This window comes from Ceratotherium simum, chromosome 11, assembly GCF_057802395.1.
Source record: "Ceratotherium simum simum isolate JZ-2026a chromosome 11, ASM5780239v1, whole genome shotgun sequence".
Lineage (NCBI taxonomy): Eukaryota > Metazoa > Chordata > Mammalia > Perissodactyla > Rhinocerotidae > Ceratotherium > Ceratotherium simum.
In genome coordinates, this window is record NC_141910.1 from 55,834,224 (window position 1) to 55,854,154 (window position 19,931).

The 19,931-nt window shown below is 37.1% G+C and overlaps 1 protein-coding gene across 11 annotated transcripts in view; it reads right to left on the reverse strand.

The window, feature by feature from the left end:
* The window catches only part of NCOA1 (nuclear receptor coactivator 1), a 232,043-nt gene that overhangs the window by 172,441 nt on the left and 39,671 nt on the right, over positions 1-19,931 (reverse strand). For 8 of the 11 annotated variants that reach the window (XM_087437070.1, XM_087437071.1, XM_087437063.1 and 5 more), the window contains exon 2: positions 2,854-2,989. The exons of 1 other annotated variant lie outside the window; for it this stretch is intronic. The gene's annotated coding sequence lies outside the window, so the exon portion shown is untranslated. Of the gene's footprint in view, positions 1-2,853; positions 2,990-3,092; positions 3,118-13,161; positions 13,362-19,931 lie in introns of those variants that run through there. 2 more of the 11 variants (XM_087437064.1, XM_087437065.1) reach the window with 2 other exon arrangements.

Genomic DNA, 19,931 nt, shown 5'->3' on the forward strand with positions numbered 1-19,931 from the left:
AAGGTTCCATTTTAACTTACTGTAAACTATAATCGAAGATACAACCTTACAAATGTTCTAGGGCCTTAACTCATGTACTGATTTTGTTTTGTGTCGATTCTCCACCTCCCCCCCGACAAAAAAAAGCAAAATCCCACAATCTCAAAATCTAAAGTCTTCTCAAAAAAATTACAAGAAAATTGAGGCCAGCCCAGTGGGGCAGTGGTTAAGTTCATGTGCTCCACTTTGGCAGCCCTGGGTTCATAGGTTTGGATCCCAGGCACAGACCTAGCACTGCTTATCAAGCCATGCTGTGGCAGGCGTCCCACATATAAAGTAGAGGAAGATGGGCATGGATGTCAGCCCAGGGCCCATTGTCCTCACCAAAAAGAGGAAGATTGGCAACAGATGTTAGTTCAGGGCTAATCTTCCTCACCAAAAAAAAAAAATTACAAGAAAATATTGTCAAAAAGTATTATATAAAACTTCTGAGCGTAAGTTTGTAAAATTTTCACTTTTCCTCATTTTCAAAAGGGAAAATGACCCATATTAATAGGGGATATCACTCTGTGAAAACTTGCAAAAGAATGGGGAGATAAAAGAAATTGACTAATCAGAAATCCCTAATTTAAAGATTTAAGCAACCTAATTTTGGCTATTTGGGACTTTACAAGTAGAATCATATATTGGGCCGGCTCCGTGGCTTAGCGGTTAAGTGCGCGCGCTCTGATGCTGGCGGCCCGGGTTCGGATCCCGGGAGCGCCCCGAGGCACCACTTCTCCGTCCAACGTGAGGCCGGGTCCCACGTACAGCAACTAGAAGGATGTGAACCTATGACATACAACTATCTACTGGGGCTTTGGGGGGAAAAAACTGAATAAATAAAATCTTTAAAAAAAAAAAAAAGAATCATATAGTTAACAACCACAACCAATTAGTTGGCAAATTCAATTGATCAGAACTTCCTACTCCCTAATCTTAACTTTAGTTGAGATCTGAATATAGAACTTTTATATTACCTAGAAACGGATTCTAAACTCTGATTTTCTGTGCTCATTTTTTGATTGCTTTTAAATGGTTTTCAAATAAATGTATTTAGCCTCCCTGGCCCCAAAGTAAACATTCTGAGTTTTATGCTTCATTCATAATGAAGTTACAGAATAATATATATTCTTCCACATATCAAAAATCATTCTTCGCAAAGCTTGGACATTCAATTAATATTGTTAAATGAAAGTAAGAAGGAGAGATATCTAAAAAAAAAAAAAGGAAAGAAAAAGGTTCTGATAATAAGACAATAATACATTTAATCATCATTACCAGTTAATTCAAAATGACACTAGAAAATTTCTGAAAAGGATAATATATCTGATAGTTGCAGATAAGTTTTTTGTGGTTTTTTTGTGAGGAGATCAGCCCTGTGCTAACATCTGCCAATCCTCCTCTTTTTTTGCTGAGGAAGACTGGCCAAGTTTTTTGTGTTTTTTTGTGAGGAGATCAGCCCTGTGCTAACGTCTGCCAATCCTCCTCTTTTTTTGCTGAGGAAGACTGGCCCTGGGCTAACAACCACGCCCGTCTTCCTCCACTTTATATGGGGATGCTGCCACAGCATGGCTTGACAGGCGTTGCGTCGGTGTCCACTCGGGATCCGAACCGGCGAACCCTGGGCCACCACAGCGAAGTGCACGCACTTAACCGCTTGCGCCACCGGGCCAGCCCCCAATGCAGATAAGTTTTTAAACTTCTCATCACAGCAACCTCATTCTTTTTATCTGCTATTTGATTCGAGGCAACTTTTCTTTGGCAAAAATTGCTCAATTACACCATTCCCTTCTAAGAGGTAATCTTAACTGAGGCAGTCTTAGGATTTTCCAATATCATGGATTCTTATTATTTTAGAATTTATTGCTTTACATATTCTTATTCCAAAACAGAACAAAATGAAATTAATAATCTTAGTAATAGGTGATACATTTTTCTCAGATTTTCACGTTCTCTGTATTCTAGCAAGATTAATTTACAAACCTCTATAATGTATACAGAGAACCAACCAACTTTGACCTATCTCCTAAAATAATTATCTTTCTACACTTTCTGCCTATTTGCAAAAATATAATTAAAAAATATTTTGTTCTTAAATAAACACCTAACTGTACCCTGTTTGGAATTTATACGTATTTTAGAAAAACAGAGAGCACTATGCTTGTTTTCTGTTGATACTGTGTTTCCTTTGATTGTTTTCAATTGTCTTATGTAGTCTTTAAAGTGGGGATCCACCCCATGATTTGGAAGTATCACTTGATTCTTTAATTACATATCTTGCTCTTCTGGCCCAAGAGAAACTAACCCATCAGATCCCAAAGGTCTACAGGGACAGTCTATGGGGAATAAAAGTGACACTTCTTGGTAAATAGAAAACCCTTAGCACTAAGTTTAGGAGAACAGGAGAAAAAGGTTTCCAACTCTATCTAAAAGACAATCACCAGGATCTTTTGTATTATGTGGGTGCACTCTGTTAGAGTTCTGAATTCAGTTGCTCATCTCAGAGGGTCATGACATAAATAAAATAATTATTAAATTGGCATTTATTCATTCCATTTCTTCTATCACAGATAGTTGACTGAGTCTTAATCTTCACTCACTATATTTCTTATAATTGACATGCTTTCCTAATTATTAGGATTACTTCCTTTTAGAATCTGGATCTTTTTTCAGTTTTTGTGGGGAATGGGTGGAAGAGGGGAGTGAACTCTTCTTTAAAAGCTAACCATTCTCACATAAAAACTTCTAAACTTATGAAATCTATATATAGAGACCAACATTAAAAAATGACTGCCAAGGAGTCAAATTAAAGAAAAATTGTGCCTCAAATACCTTAGAATAAGTAGAAATTCTAAATATCGGTGTCTTCATTTGGAAGCAAAGATTCCTACTGCATGATCTTGCCTGATGGTCCTTGATTTTATCATCAGAGTCAGTTCCAGTTACATTTCCATTAGTATGGATAGATCTAAAGTAGGAGAAAGAAGACATATTTAGTCCACTAAAAACACTACAAATTTTAGATACTGTGACACATCACTGTTTTTCTGTAAGCATACAAAGATTCTCACACAGATGCTTTGGTTGTTCAAGAAATGCAAATTCATGGGCCGGCCCCGTGGCTTAGCGGTTGGGTGCGCACGCTCCGCTACTGGCGGCCCCGTTCGGATCCCGGGCGCGCACCGACGCACCGCTTCTCCGGCCATGCTGAGGCCACGTCCCACATACAGCAACTAGAAGGATGTGCAACTATGACATACAACTATCTACTGGGGCTTTGGGGAAAAAACAAAGGAAAAGAAGGAAAAAAAAAAAGAAATGCAAATTCCCATTTGTGTCCCTACTTGAGATTTAAAAAAACTGAGGGCCAGCCCTGGTGGCCTAGTGGTTAAATTCAGCATGCTCCGCTTTGGCGGCCCGGGGTTCGGTTCCCAGGTGCAGACCCTACACCATTCGTCTATCAGTGGCCATGCTGTGGCAGCAGCTCATATACAAAATAGAGGAAGATTGGCAAGATGTTAGCACAGGGAGAATCTTCCTCAGCAAAAAGAGGAAGATTGGCAACAGATGTTAGCTCAGGGGGAATCTTCCTCAGCAAAAATAAATAAATAAATAAAAACAAATAAATTAAAAAATTGAAATTAAAGATTAAAAGTATAATAAATAAAGTTGATAAGAGATAATTAGTCATTAGCTTTAAAAAAGTTCAGATCCCCAAAGGCGGTACGCAGCAAATTGGGCTTTGCATCGGTATTCCAAGAAGGCAAGGAGCACATAACCATGAGCTCACTCATCAGAGTTGCTGAAATCACCCCAGCAGCAGTGGCCTCAGTACCCAGTTTCAGGTAAAACGGAACAGTAGGAAGAAACAAGATTCCCAGCAGAAGATATCTCTATGATAAAGAAGTGCCCAATATGATGACTACCATTCATTCCTGGGTCACTGTCAGTGGCATATTACAAGCTGGATTTTACTAAATTAATAGTAGTGCTATATCTTCCCACTCTACCTCAAAGCTAACTCCAAACAGTGGGGACTTGGCAGACATCAGGGAATTCTTAAGAAATGTGAGCCCTACTGGCTTTCATTATTTAAAGCGTAATTGCCTTAGGCTTTACCACCCAGGGTTAAGCTTTTTACTAATATCCCTTTAGATCACAAACACACAGTGGATCAGGCTCTAGAGATAATCAGCATACCACAGGTGAATTCAGGAATCTTGCTAGTTAATACTACCTGAGGCTCCCACCCCTGTCACCCTTGGGCTTTATTCCCAAGACAACCATTCTGGCCAACTATCCTCTCTCCTACATTCATGCCTACAGTGTTTTCTAGGCTTTCTCACCCACTCTATGCATTCCCCCACTGCTGCCTTTCCTTCTAACCTTTTCCACAGAGGCCTCTGGAAACCCCTTTTACACAGCCAAACAAATCACCTCTGCATCCTCAACCTCATCACTGAACATTCCTTTCAACCACTGGGCCAAATCTCGCTCTTGAAAAGAACCCTGTAGAGTGAAGGCTAAGGCAGTAGGAGTCAACCCTCTCCACACTGACATTTCCAGACCCAAACTCACAAGCAATCCCCTTCCTTCCCTCAGGCTCATGCCATATGGGTGGACTACCCTCTTCTCTTTCTTATTCAATATCCTACTCTATTTTTTCTAACTTGGGTCCAGACTCAATCCCTTAGATGCACTCTACCTACCCTTTCATCTCTTTAGTTTCTGTGTTATCACCAGTCTCAAAATCTTGGTTGTCACCCAAGCTATCAGTCCACCTAGTATGTTACTTTCTTCCTTCCATTTCACCACCCTCAAATTCCTAATCCTGGGTCAATCCAATCATGTGCTAGAGAAAAATCACACAACCATATGCACTGATTCTGCTATAATACTAACGTCTTCAAACTCAGGTAGACACTGAATGCTATCCAGTAACCCTTTTACATGTTGTTAATCAGATCCTTCCCCCAAAACTCACACTGCCTTTGTTTCCAAACTTTTGCCACTCTCCCTCTTCCAGCCCTATGGGGAATGAGATGGGAGAAGGGTTTCTTCATGTTTTCCTTAACCATTTGTATAGGTTGTTTATATTGTGAAAATACTATTTCTTCCACTTACTTTTAACATTTTCTCAGTCTATTGCTGGCTTTTAATACTGAAGTTTTTATTTTTAGGTGGCCAGATTTTTCCATCATTGCCTTTTTCATTTCTTTTATTATTTCTCTGCTTAGAAATTTCTCCCCCCTTCAGTAATAGCAGGTACATACTCTGATTTTAACCTTTCTGTGGAGAAATTGTTTGAGTACTTCATTCCAAATGATATATGAATGAGATTTGACTCTAAACTGAACTGTATTCCGAATTGCCAGTTTTCCTAGCAACATTAATTCCATCGTTCCTCAGTTTAAAAAGTTTCTTCTTAATATATTCACTTGTTTGCCTACAATAAGGTTGATTTCTGGGCTATAATCTCTTTAAGTAATATAATTATTGTTTCTTTATATGTTTTAATTTGTGATAAAAATATCCTTTGGTATTCTCATCTCCTTATTCTTCCTGACAATAGTTAGATACATTTTATCAGTTTCTAAGGATATGCCTCGGGATTTCATTCCTAAGAAACGGTTGCCCAGTCCACTCTTTGAGTGCTGCATATTTCTATCATAGTTGTTGCCCACACACAATGCTACTTTCTGCTTTGAATGATCACCCATACTATTACTGGATCTAGAACCAAAACCTTTCTAATCGTGCTAGAAAGCCACTCTTTTTACATATTTATTCATCTGGAGCCAGATTCATAAAACCTTGCTCTTTGCAACTTTCCATGCTTTGTATTTACTTTTTCATTGGTAAAATCTGGTTTACAACCCACACATCTATGGACAGCTAATCTTTGACAAAGGAGCCAAGAACATACAATGGGGAAAAGAAAGTCTCTTCAACAAATGGTGTTGGGAAAACTGGATAGCCATATGCAAAAAAATGAAAGTAGACCCTTACCTTACACCATACACAAAAATTAACTCCAAATGGATTAAAGACTTGAATGTAAGACCTGAAACTGTGAAACTTCTAGAAGAAAACATAGGCAGTACGCTCTTCGACATCAGTCTTAGCAACGTCTTCTCAAACACCACGTCTGACCGGGCAAGAGAAACAATAGAAAAAATAAACAAATGGGACTACATTAAACTAAAAAGCTTCTGCACAGCAAAGGAAACCATCAACAAAACGAAAAGACAACCTAACAATTGGGAGAAGATATTTGCAAACCATACTTCTGATAAGGGCTTAATCTCCAAAATATATAAAGAACTCATGCATCTTACCAACAAAAAAACTACCAACCCAATTAAAAAATGGGCAAAGGACCTGAACAGACATTTCTCCAAAGAAGATATACAGACGGCCAACAGACACATGAAAAGATGTTCAAAATCATTAACTATCAGGGAAATGCAAATCAAAACTACAATGAGGTATCACCTGACGCCCGTCAGAATGGCTATAATTAACAAGACAGGAAACAACATGTGTTGGAGAGGATGTGGAGAGAAGGGAACTCGCATACACTGCTGGTGGGAGTGCAAACTGGTGCAGCCACTATGGAAAACAGTATGGAGATTCCTCAAAAAATCAAGGATAGAACTACCATATGATCCAGCCATCCCACTGCTGGGTATTTATCCAAAGAACTTGAAAACACCAATTTGTAAAGGTACATGCACCCATGTGTTCATTGCAGCGTTATTCACAATAGCCAAGACTTGGAAGCAACCTAGGTGCCCATCAAGGGACGAATGGATAAAGAAGCTGTGGTATATATACACAATGGAATACTACTCAGCCATAAGAAACGATGAAATCCAGCCATTTGTGACATCATGGATGGACATTGAGGGTATAATGCAAAGTGAAATAAGTCAGAGGGAGAAGGTCAAATACCGCATGATTTCCTTCATTAAGTAGTAGATAATAACAACAATAAACAAACACATAGGGACTTAGATTGGATTGGTGGTTACCAGTGGAGAAGGGGGGAGGGAGGAGGGTGAAAGGGATAATTCGGTACATGTGTGTGGTGATGGGTTGTAATTAGTATTTTGGTGGTGAACATGATGTAATCTATGCAGAAATAGAAGTACAATGATGTACAGCTGAAATTTTTACAATATTATAAACCAATGTTACTGCAATAAACAAAAAATTTAAAAAAAAATAATAAAAAAAAATTATAAAATAAATACAACCTGTTTGTCCATCAGTAAAACTGATGAAAAAATTATAGTTCATCCAAATAACGGAATAGCAATACATATAATAATAAAACAGATGTTAAAAGGAAAAAAAAAATCTGGTTTACATAAAATAAAGTTATCTCACACACAATTTTTATTTCATACGCCAACATTTTTTTATCAGCTCTGCAGTATTTTTCAGATCTTCCTGTTATCTTTTAAGATCCACACAGTTATATTTACTTTTTAATTAATTTTTTTGAATACATACTACATTCACATGAATCAAGAAATCAAAATGATGTAAAAAAGAACATACGTTTGAGAGGTTTCACTCCTATATCATCCACGTGCAGCTCACGTTGCGCTTGCTTATATAGGTCATTACTTTTATTATCTTGTACATCCTTTCAGCGACTCTTTATGCAAATATGCCTAACTGCAAATATTGTCTTAGTCCTCCTGCCTTTTTACACAAAATGTTCAGTTTCCCAGCTTACTTTTTTTTTATTTGGTATAGCCTGCAGATTTTCCATGTTAGGATATGTTTCTTCACTGTCTTTTAAAGCTTCACGATATTTCATTGTGTGAATACATAATAGTTTGTGTAAGCAAGCCCCTATTTTTAAGAAATTAGATTCTACAAATTTAAGTCTTATTTCTGAAAATAATTTATTTCAAGAGCAATAACTGTACAAACCAAAAAGTACATGAACCTATGTGGGGTGATTTCACAAATTTTTATTCTATTAGTAAATATAAGTTCTCTTGTACATCACTTTATCTTTTATCTCAAGTTTACTCTATGATCCTATCTAAAGTCTATCAACCATTATAGTCATAATCTCTGAAAGCAGAACAATAGTTCTCAGGGTAAGAGGCCTCAAATTCTGAAAGCTGCCCAACCTCACTGAGGGTTTCCATGGGCCTGCAAAAATGAAGTACAGTTGTACAAGAGTCAAGACAGTTGTGCAAGTCAATAAATGTTCCATTCTACTTAGTGGGATCAGGAAAGGCTTCATAGAGGAAGTAGCTGTTTGTGTTCAATCCTAAATGAAGTGCTCAAGAGGCAGGTGAAGGTAAGAGAAAACTTAAAGAGGGAACAAAATAAACAGCAGTTTGAATCAGCATACCTTGTCAAGAACTCTTAAGTAGTTCCACTTCCACTTAGAATGCAGAAAGCCACAAAAGAATGTCATTCCCACCCTAATGAGAAAAAAGCCGGATCTATAAAATCAAAACTTCTCTTGAGCCTAACAAAGAGTTGAGGTCACAAGGCAACCAAGAAAATTTAATTCCAAAGAGGGACAAGTTCCTTCAAGGGGGACAAGTTCCTTCAAGGAGAGACTGCACACACAAACTGTTTTACCCTTGGCAGGTCACAGAAAAAGAAGTGGCCACCATACAAGTGTGTAAGAAAAACTCTGCTAAAATTTTAACAAATTCTTAAAGATCAAGTGCAGACTAGTGTGTCAGTTAGGAATGGCTGGGGACCCCAGACACAAGAAGAGTTTACCCTCAACTGCAAGTTCTTCTACATGCCTCAACCAGATGATCACAAGAAACCTTAGAGGTAGGACAGGAAACAAGAAAGAGCCCTGCATCATTGGGGCAAGAGTGCAGGAAGTGACAAGCATAGGCCTGAAGCCCTGCCTAATTCCCCAACCTTTCTCCCACACAGAGCAAAAGCCACAAGCCACTAGGGGAAGGACAGAAAATCTTCTTACCCCCGGGTCCAGGCAAAAACCCAGTGCTTCAGAGGAGAACAGAAGTAAAATGCCTCTGCCTCTGGGGGTGGGGGAGAAAACACTCTCAAGCCCCCAGACACAGGTATATCTACTTATGCTAGGAGAGGGTAGATGCAAAAAAATCCCTCTGCCACTGTGGGGGAGGGGAAGCAGGAAAAAGTCTTGAGCAAAGGATCCTGCACTAACATCAGGGAGAAACCGACTACCACTACGGGAGGGAGAGGATATTCCTAAAGACCAAACACAAATATACAACAGAGTTTGACTGCCACAAGGAAGAGAGCAGAAAAAGTGAGAAAGCCCTATCACCAGTGCCCAGAAACATAGGGCCTGACCAGGATTGAGTCTGGACCAGAACAAAAGAGAACCCCACCCTGTCCCACAAGCATAGCACTGGGTAACAAGCAACAATAGTCTATCACTGGGAAAGGGACAATAACATGAAGAGAAATCTCTCTGTTGCACAAATGTGCAAAGACCGTTGAAAGATGAGGGTGTTATAGGAACACAGAGAAAATCCTGTAGTACCACATGCCACACTCTAAACACAATGGAACAGCAGCCAACTGCTGGAGAAATCTGAAGCCTGTGGTGCACTGAAGGTAACAATGGCAACAAAATCCAAACCCAGCTCAATTCATGATTAGATTGACTCAACCTCCAACACAAACAGCCTGACAGAAGAAGAAAATCACTGCAATCTCACAATAGATGTGTACATCTATTCTTCTGTACACAATGGTGAACATTAAATCAAAAATTATGAGGCATGCACAAAGGCAAGAAAAAAAAAACCTTTGTCAAGATATAGTGCAATCAACAGAGTAAGAAATGATTCAGTTACTGAAATTATCAGACATTTTAAAATAACTGTAAATACATTAAATGATCTAATAGAAGAGGTGGACAACATTCATAAAGAGATGGAAAATTTCAGCAGTGAAGTGGAAACTTAAAACAGAAAGGCTAGGCCAGCCCTCTGGCTTAGCCATTAAGTGCGCGCGCTCCGCTGCTGGCGGCCCGGGTTCGGATCCCAGGCGCGCACAGATGCACCGCTTCTCCCACCATGCTGAGGCTGCGTCCCACATACAGCAACTAGAAGGATGTGCAGCTATGACATACAACTATCTACTGGGGCTTTGGGGGGGGGTGGGACAGAAAGGCTAGAAGCAAAAAAAAATGATATTAGAGAAGAAAAATTCCTTTGACAGGTTCAACAACAGTCTGGATACAGCTGAGGAAAGAACTAGTGAACCTGATGACAAGTCAATAGAAATAATACAAAACAAAACCATAGTTAGAAAGAGTGGGGGAAAAAACAGTTCAGGGCATCCAAGAGATATGGAATTATATCAAAATGTCTAGCATCCATTTAACTGGAGCCCCAGGAGAATAAAACAAAAACAATGAGATACAAGAACTATATGAAGAGAAAATGGCCAAGAATTTTCCCAAATGAATCCAAGACAACAGACCAAAGATCAAAAAATCCCAGGGAACCCCAATCCTGATAAATACCAAAATGCACACAAACAAACAAACATACATGGATATATCATAGTCAAACTGCAGAAAAAGAAAGATAAAACTCTCAAAGGCAGACACAGAAAAAAGAAAGATTACATACAAACAACAAAGATTAAAATTTCCTACTCTTCAGGAAATTACACAAGCCAAAAGACAATACTGAGTTCACATCTTTCAGGCACTGAAAGGAAAAAAAGCTGAACACAGAATTCTATAACCAACAAAAAATATTTTTCACAAATGAAGGAAGAAAGAAAGATGTTTGACAAATAAAACCTGAGAGAATTCACTGCCTGCAGACACCAGAAATGTTAAAGGAAGTTCTTTAGGCAGGAGTGAAAATTACCAGGTGAAAATCTGGATCCACAAAAAAGAAATGAAGAGCATTAGAAAGAGAAGGTAAATATAAAAGACTATTTCTTTTCTTATTTTTATTCATTTTAGAAGGCTATACACCAACTAAAGCAAAAAATAACGTATTGTGGGGTTAATAACATATATAGAAGTAAAATTTATGACAACATAGTGCAAAAATGGAAGGTAGAAAACTGAAGTATACTGTTGCAGGTCATTACATGATACATGAAACGAAGTCTGCAAACATTTTTGATTGTCACAACTGGGTGTGGGGAGTTGTCACAACTGGGTGTGGGGAGTGGTTGCTACTGTCATCTAGTAGACAGAGGCCAGGGATGCTGCTAAAAATCCTACAATGCACACAGGATATCTCCACCATCCCCAACAACAAAGAATTATCCAACCAAAATTACTGATAATGCCAAGGTTGAGAAACCATAACCTAGAGCAACCACTAATATGTGTGTGTGTGTATGTATATATATATGTATATATGTGTGTGTATAAATATATGTGTGTACATATATAGAATAAGCCAAGTGTTAGATAAAATGGAATTATGAAAAATGATTAATTCAATACAAGGCAGAAAAATGGGAAAAAATAAACAAAAAAAGATTAAAAAATAGTAAACAACTAGCAAGGCAGTAGACTTAAATCCAAATTTATCAATGATTATATTAAACAGAAATTATCCAAACACCCAATTAAAAGGTAGAGATTATCAGATCAAATTAAACAAATAAGATGCAACTATGTGCTATCCACAAGACACTTACTTTAAATACAAAGACAGAGAAAGATTAAAAGTAAAAGGACAGAAAGGAAAGAAAACTTAGCATGGCTATATTAATAACTGACAAAGCAGACCTCAGAACAAAGAATATTATCAGTGATAAACAGGGACACTGAATAATGATAAAGGATCAATTCATCAACAAGGCACAGCAATCCTATATGTGTTTTTACCTAACAACACAGCTTCAAAATAAATAAAATAAAAACTGATAAAACTGTAAGGAGATTAGACAAATCCACAATTACAGTTGTAGACATTAATACTCCTTTGTTATTAATCAAAAGAACAAGATGACAGAAAAAGAAGACTTGAAATTGACCTAATTGGACATTTATAGAACATTCTACATAACGAGAGCAGAATATACTTTCATTTGAAGGGAACACAGAACATTCACCAAGAAAGACCATATTGTGGGCCACAAAAGAAACCTCAAGATAGTTAAAAGAACTAAAATCAAATAATGTATTTTCTCTGACCAAAACAGAAATTAAACTAGAATCGGTAACTGAAAGATAGATTAAGAATTACCAAAGGTCTGAAATTAAACAACACACTTCTAAGTACCCCAAGAGTCAAAAAGTAAGAGATATTAGAAAATATTTTTAGTTAAATGAAAAGTAAAACAGAACATATCAAAATTTGTGGGATACCACTAAGTAGTTTCTAGAGAGAAACTTATAGCATTAAATGCTTATACTAGAAAAAAAGAAAAGTCTTGAATCAATAATCTAAGCCTCCATCTGAAGGAAGTAGAAAAAGAAGAGCAAATTAAACACAAAGCAATTAGAAGGAAGGAATGAAATTGAAAACAAAAAACAACAGAAAAAAATCCATGGAACCGAAATCTAGCTCTTCGGAAAGTTCAATAAAATTGAATAAACTTCTGGACAAAGTGATCAAGAAAAAGAGAGAGAAGCCACGAATTACCTATATCAGGAATGAAAAGGGGACATCACTAGAAATCTCACAGATATTAAAAGGATAATAAGAGAATATTATGAACTTTATGGCAATAAATTCTACAACTTGGATAAAAGGTACCAATTCCTTAAAAGTTTGAAGACAAACTACCAAGTTCACTCAAGAAATCAGATAACAAGAATAGCTCTGGGTATATTAAAAAAATTTAATTCATAATTTTAAATCTTCCCATGAAGAAAGTTCCATGACAAATGGCTTCCTTGGTAAATTCTACCGAACATCTAAGGAAGAAATCATACCAATACCATATTACATATACTCTTTCAGAAATAAATGAAGAGAAAACATTTCCCAATTCATTTTATGAGGACAGCATTACTCTGATACAAAAATCAAACCAAAAAAAAAAAAAAAAACTTTAATAAAAATAAACTACAGACCAATATCCTTTCATCAACATAGACACAAAATATCTTAACCAAACATTAGAAGAATGAATCCAGGAATATATAATAAGGAATATATGCCATCCTCTCACCTTCCAGTGCTATAATCAGACAATGCTCCTGCTGCTATCATAGGGTTTTCATGGCCAATTTTTCAGAAGTCGGTAGCCAGGTCCTTCTTCCTCATCTGTCTTAGTCTGTAAACTCCACTGAAACCTGTCCACCGTGGGTGATCCTGCTGGTATTTGAAATATCGGTGGCATAGCTTTCAGCATCACAGCAACAAGCAGCCACCACAGTATGACAATTGACAGATAAGTGGTGTGGTTTCCTGACTGGGAAACAAACCTAGGCCACGGCAGTAAGAGCACCAAATCTTAACCACTAGACCATCGAGGCTGGCTCATATTAATAGACTGAAACAAAAATGATCATCTTAATAGATGCAAAAAAAAGATTAGAAAAAACCCACAGCCATTCATGATTCAAAACTCTCAGAAAACTAGAAACAGCAAAGAACATCCTCAGCCTAGGACATAAATCTACAGCTAATATCATACATAATCATGAAAGAAAGATTAAATGCTTTTTCTCGAAGATCAGGAACAAGGCAATAACATCTGCTCTCACCACTCCTAGTCAACACTGTACTGTATTGCCAGTACAATAACGCAAGAAAAGGAAACAAAAGCACAGAGATGAAAAAAAAAAGAAAACTTTTTCCACAAGTGATAGGATTGTATACAGAAAAAAACAAAGAATCTACTACTAAAACTAATAAGTGAATTTAGCAAAATTGCAGGATACAAGGTCAACATACAAAATTCAATTGTATTTTTATATGGTAGCAATTAATAATTAGAAATAAATTAACAAAAGAGTAGCAGTTATATTAGCATCAAAAAAGAAATACTTAGGATAAATATAACAAAATAAATGGAAGATCTGCGTGCTCAAAAATACAAAATACCAAGTGAGAAGTCAAAGACCTCAATAAATGGAGATACATACTATTTTCAAAGATCAGATCAATCAATATTGTGAAGATATCAATTCTCCCCAAATAATTTACAGATCTAATGTAAATTCCAATCAAAATCCCAACAGGCTTTTTTGTAAAAACTGACAAGTTGATTCTAAAATTTATATGGAAATACATAGAACCTAGAATACTCAAAACAATTTTGAAAAAGAAGAATAAAGTTGGAAAATTTAAACTACCTGTTTTGAAAGCTTTCTATGAAGCTATAGTTATCAAGACACCATAATTCTGGCATAAGGATAAACATACAGATCAATGGAAGAGAAGAGACAGTCCAGAAATAGATCTACATATTTATGGTCAATTGATTTTCAACAAAAGTACAAGGGTAATTCAATGGAAAAAGAACTGTCTTTGTAACAACTGGTGCCAGAACAACTGACATCCACACAGGGGAAAGAAAAAAAAAACGTCAACCCACACCTCACATCTTATACAAAAATTAATAGGCCTAAATATAAAAAAACACAAAGCCGTAAAACTTCTAGAGGAAAACATGAGAGAAAATTTTAGGGACCCTAGGTTAGCCCAGGGGCTGGCAAGCTTTTTCTGCAAAGGGTCAGATAGTAAATATTTTAGGCTTTGTGGGTTATACAGTCTCGGTTGCAAATACTCAACTCTGTCCTCATAGCATGAAAGCAGCGCGAGACAATATGTAAACAAATGGGCAGGACCATGTTCCAAAAACACTTTATTTACAAAATAAGCAGTGGGCTGAACTGGCTGTAGTTTGCCTACACTTGAGTTAAGCAAGGAGTTTTTAGATATGACACAAAAAACATGAACCATAAAAGAAAAAAATTCATATATTGCACTTAAAATTTGAAACTTCTGCTCTTCAAAAGACAGTGCCATGAAAATGTAAAGACAAGCCACAAACTTGGAGGAAATATTTGTGAAACAAATATTGGACTTGAATTAGATAAAAAATTTGTTTCTAGGGCGGGTGCCATGGCTTAGCGGTTAAGTGCGCGCGCTCCGCTGCTGGCGGCCCGGGTTCGGATCCTGGCGCGCACCGAGCCACCGCTTCTCCGGCCATCCTGAGGCCACGTCCCACATACAGCAACTAGGATGTGCAGCTATGACATACAACTATCTACTGGGGCTTTGGGGGAAAAAATAAATAAATAAATAAAATTATTAAAAAAAAAAAAAAAAACTTGTTTCTAGAATATAAACAACTCAATACAATAATAAGAAAATACACAATCCAATAAAAATAATGGGCAAAGTATTGGGACAATGCAAAAATGACAACTCTAACAAGCAGCCTAGTTACATGGTACATGTGTTTAAGCTTTCCTACTGGCCTTTAAGCTCCCTAAAACTAGACTACTCCTGTCTGAATGGAGCACCCAACATTCTGCCTTACACAAGAAGATAACCAACAAATGAAATAAAACTATCAGAGCATTTTTTAAAAGTTAATTTTTAGAGAAGTTAATACACGTACCTGGTAAAAAAAAAAAGTAAACTGTACTAATGGGTTATGGTGAATAGAAATTTTTCCCCAATCATCCAGGCTCCCTTCCCTTGTTTACTGTGTATTCAGAGGTATTCTATACATATAAAAGCATTTACATATGCTTTTAATGAAAGTGGTAGTATATTATACACCATTTTTCATCATGATTTTTTTTACTTAATGTATCTTAGAGCTTACTTCATATCACTCCTTATAGAATTCCCTCATGCTTTTTTTTAAACAACGTCATGATATTATATTATATGAATACATCATAATTGATTTAACCAGCTTCTCATCGATAGACCATTACTGACAATGCTGTAAAGAATATCTGTGTAGGGCCGGCTCCGTGGCTTGGCGGTTGAGTGCGCGTGCTCTGATGCTGGCAGCCCGGGTTCGGATCCCGGGCGCGCCCCGAGGCACCACATCTCCGTCCAACCCGAGGCCGAGTCCCTCGTACAGCAACTAGAAGGATGTGAACCTACGACATACAACTGTCTACTGGGGCTTTGGGGGGAAAAAATGAATTAAAAAAAAAAAATCTTTAAAAAAAAAAAAAAGAATATCTGTGTACTCGTGAAGTGGAATTACTGAGTCAAAGAGTATCTAGATTTTAAATTATGATAGCCTTTGCTAGATTGTGCTCCACAAAGCTTATTGTGGCTTAAAAAAAATATGGGCATGTGTCAGTAAACCTTCCAGATAAGGGAAACTAAGATAAAGCAGCAAATTCTCATAATATAGGCCCGATTACTAAGCAAAGATGTTTTCGAAGACTTTCAACTCTTAAGTAATACCTGTTAATCCAAGATAAGTTTATAGTGAGTGACAATGAGAAGAGTGAGATGTAGTACGGCTCCCCATTACCCCCAAATTTTTTCTATTAAATTAAGGCAATAATTTTTATTTAATATTTATAACCTGTTTAATTTCTAAGAGGACTTGAATTAGTTACAAGTTAAAATACAAAGTAAAGAGGATTAATCACAATAAAACTATGTAAATGAAAGTAAAAATTAGATACTATGGTAGTTGGTATAGCTACATACTATCTTCCAAAGATGGCTGCTATCAATTCCTTCCCTTCCTGTGGGCCCATGTCACTCCACTCATCAAGAGATGGGGCTTATTTCCCAGCTCCATGAATCTTGGCTGGCCTTGTGACTTGCTTTAACTAACAGGATGTGCTGAAAGTGACACTCTGAAACTCCAGAGAACAGGAGGACTGGCAGCTTCCCTTTCTCTCTCTTGGAAGTTAGAAGCCATGTAAGAAACTTTGACTACCCCAAAACTACCACGCCGTGGAGAGGCCATGTGGAGGCATGCCACGGTGCTAGACATGTGAGTGAAGCCACCTTAGACTGTCCAGCCCAGCCTGGCTACTAGCTGAGTGAGTGATCCCAGCTGATGAGACACAGAGCAGAAGAATCCCTCAGCCAAACCTTGCCAAATTCCTGACCCAGAGAAGTGTAAAAATAATAAATCAATGAGGTTTTAAGCCACTAAGTTTTGGGGTGACTTGTTATTACACACTATCAAGCTCATGATATGAGGAAATTATAAACACTGAGCGTCAAATTTGGGTCTATCTTTTCAGGGTTATAAGTTTTCATCCTCCAATAAAAAGAAAAGGTAAGTTTTGTATCTGAACAGTATGCACTTGTGCAAAGAACAATGAACCTAGTGGACTACAGTTTCAAATATAATTTTAGAAAACGCACGTCCTTCAAATGATATTCCTTGCAGATAGCTTCTATACAAACAGATGGCATATCATTAAATCAGAACTCAGTACAGGCATTTTCACGTCGGGGAAGACAGATACTTTTGTTCTCTGAAGACTTAATACAAGAAACTAGATGAATACATAATTCATTAATGAATAAGATATTCATTAAACTATCTTCCCATATCTGATATTTTAAGTGAGCTTTTGATAGACATTAAATAGCTGTCAGTTTGTGATTAAATCTTCTAATAAGAACACACAGAATAAATACTTTATAAGGTTGGTTCAAGTTAGTCTCATATATATTAATAGCCCTAAAATATACCTTTTCCCTAGAACTGCTCCCACTGAGATCACCAATATTCTTTAATGCTATATCCCATGAAAATACCTTGGTCCTTGACTTATTTAATCTTAAACAGCATCCAGACAAATAACCATTCCCTTTTAGTCACTAAGTGCAGCCCACACTCTAGGGCTGGGGAGTTAAGTTCCACTCCTTAAGGGAGGACAGTGTCTGCATAAATTACTTGGAATTCTTCTGTATGGCATAAATAAATAAGTGGGCGCAGTTATTTATTCAATCATCTATTTTAATCAGTATGGACTTAGGGATATTTACTTTATACTTGGGGTTATAATCTAATACTATGTTATTTATTTTATTGCTCAAATTGTTCCAGCTTTGGTCATTGGGTGCTCCTTCAGGTTGGCTCCCGTATCCTTTTGCCAAGCCCCTATCCTTTTGGATTTTGAATATTTTCTCACTTTCTGGCAATATAAAATGTTCCAGGCTTATCGTGCATATTCCTGTCCCAGTCCAAGAATCAGCCATTTTTCAAGGAGCTTTAGTTCTTTTTATTGGAGAATGGTATTAGAAACCAAGATCTGGGTGCTGGGTGGGCTCAGTGCTACAGGGGTATCATTGCTTCCAGACTCTTTCAGTAGACAGAGCTAGGAAATATATGTCTGTATAATAGGCCATATATACATACATATCTATAATTGTTTCTTTATCCATATCTATATTAAGCTAAACATGAGTTCATACTGATGTCTCTAACTCTAATCCAGTACCATATGATTCATTCCAGCCTTCCCCTTGCCCGTGGTTATCTGTAACCTCACTCTCCAAAAGTGAGAAACCTGGCTCCCACAATTCACCATTCATTTACTCATTTGTTTAATACCAGTATGCACGTACAATGGCTTCAGAATTATTAGCCTACTGAATTTTTGTCCTATTTTTTTAGTTTCCTTCTAAAAGTCTTATGAGAAGAATACTCATTTTAGATGTATGTGTTCCTAAGATCTTCATCTAAATCATCTCTTCTCTCTCTGCACATTCTACCTGGGTGGTGTTTCATCTCCATGACTTGAGTTACCTTCCAAATGCCGATAATTTCCAAATCAGTATCTCAAGCCCAGATCTCTCTCCTAAACTTCAAACCTACTTATCTAACTATCTACTAGATCTCAACTTATGTGTCCGATAGGCATCTCAAACTGAACTCATCATCCTTCCCTAATCTCCTCCTCCAGCGTTCCCCTACTGAATGGCATCATCATCATCTACCTATTGCACAAACCAGAACTTTAAGAGCAGGTCTGTCCTCTTCCCTCTACATCTTCCTAATATCCAACCACCAAAGCCTAAATCTTTCTCAAATCCATCTACTTCTGTCCACTCCATGACCCTAGGATAGCCAGCCCAACATCACCTCTGACCTAGAAAATTTATTGTTAGAACAAACAAATAAATAGGACAACTCTCTAACTGATCTCACTACCTTCAATTTTACCAGCTCTAATCTGATATTCTCCACACCATAGCCTGAGGGATCTTTCTAAAAAACAAACCACATCATATCACTTTTTCATGATTAAAATCTTTTAATAGCTCCCTATTCCTCTCTAGATAAAACCCAACTGCCTTGATATCATTTTCAAGGTTCTGTGTGATACTATCACTAGTTACCTCTCCAGTGTCATCTGTTCCTTTCTCTCATTTTGTATTCTCTGCAATCAACTAACCTGAAATCTTCTCAACTTCTCTCTCCTGTCGTCTTGTCTCAACTCAGATGCTTGTTCTTCAGAAAGCCATCTCTGCCTTTCCCTCAAATCTGAGTTAAGTACTCCTGCTCTATGCTCACATTCCTCCATGTAGTCTACCCATTGTAGTATCCATTGTACTGCATTGTAACTACCTGGTTATTTTTTGCACGGGTCGATAGACTATAAGCTCCATCAAGGCAAAAATCACATCATCTTGTTTTTCACTGCATCTCTCAGAGCCTGATACGTAGAAGGAACACAATAAATGCTTAAAATAAACACTTTTGAGTTTCTATTTTTATTTCTGTGGCTTATATTTAATGACTATTTTATAGGTAATCAAAATGAAATCTCTTCTGTAAGGTACAGAGTTTAATATTAATCTGTTAAATCAAGTTTACTAATTATATTATTCTATAGAGTATTTCCTTGGATACCCTTTTTCAGAAAAGGTACAAAGCTAGTATAATTTCTGAAACCACTTCTGTTTGAAAAATCTCTCTTTACTTTATATGTAAATAACAGTGTGGTAAGGTATAAAACTCTGAGGTCATATCCTTTTCCCTCC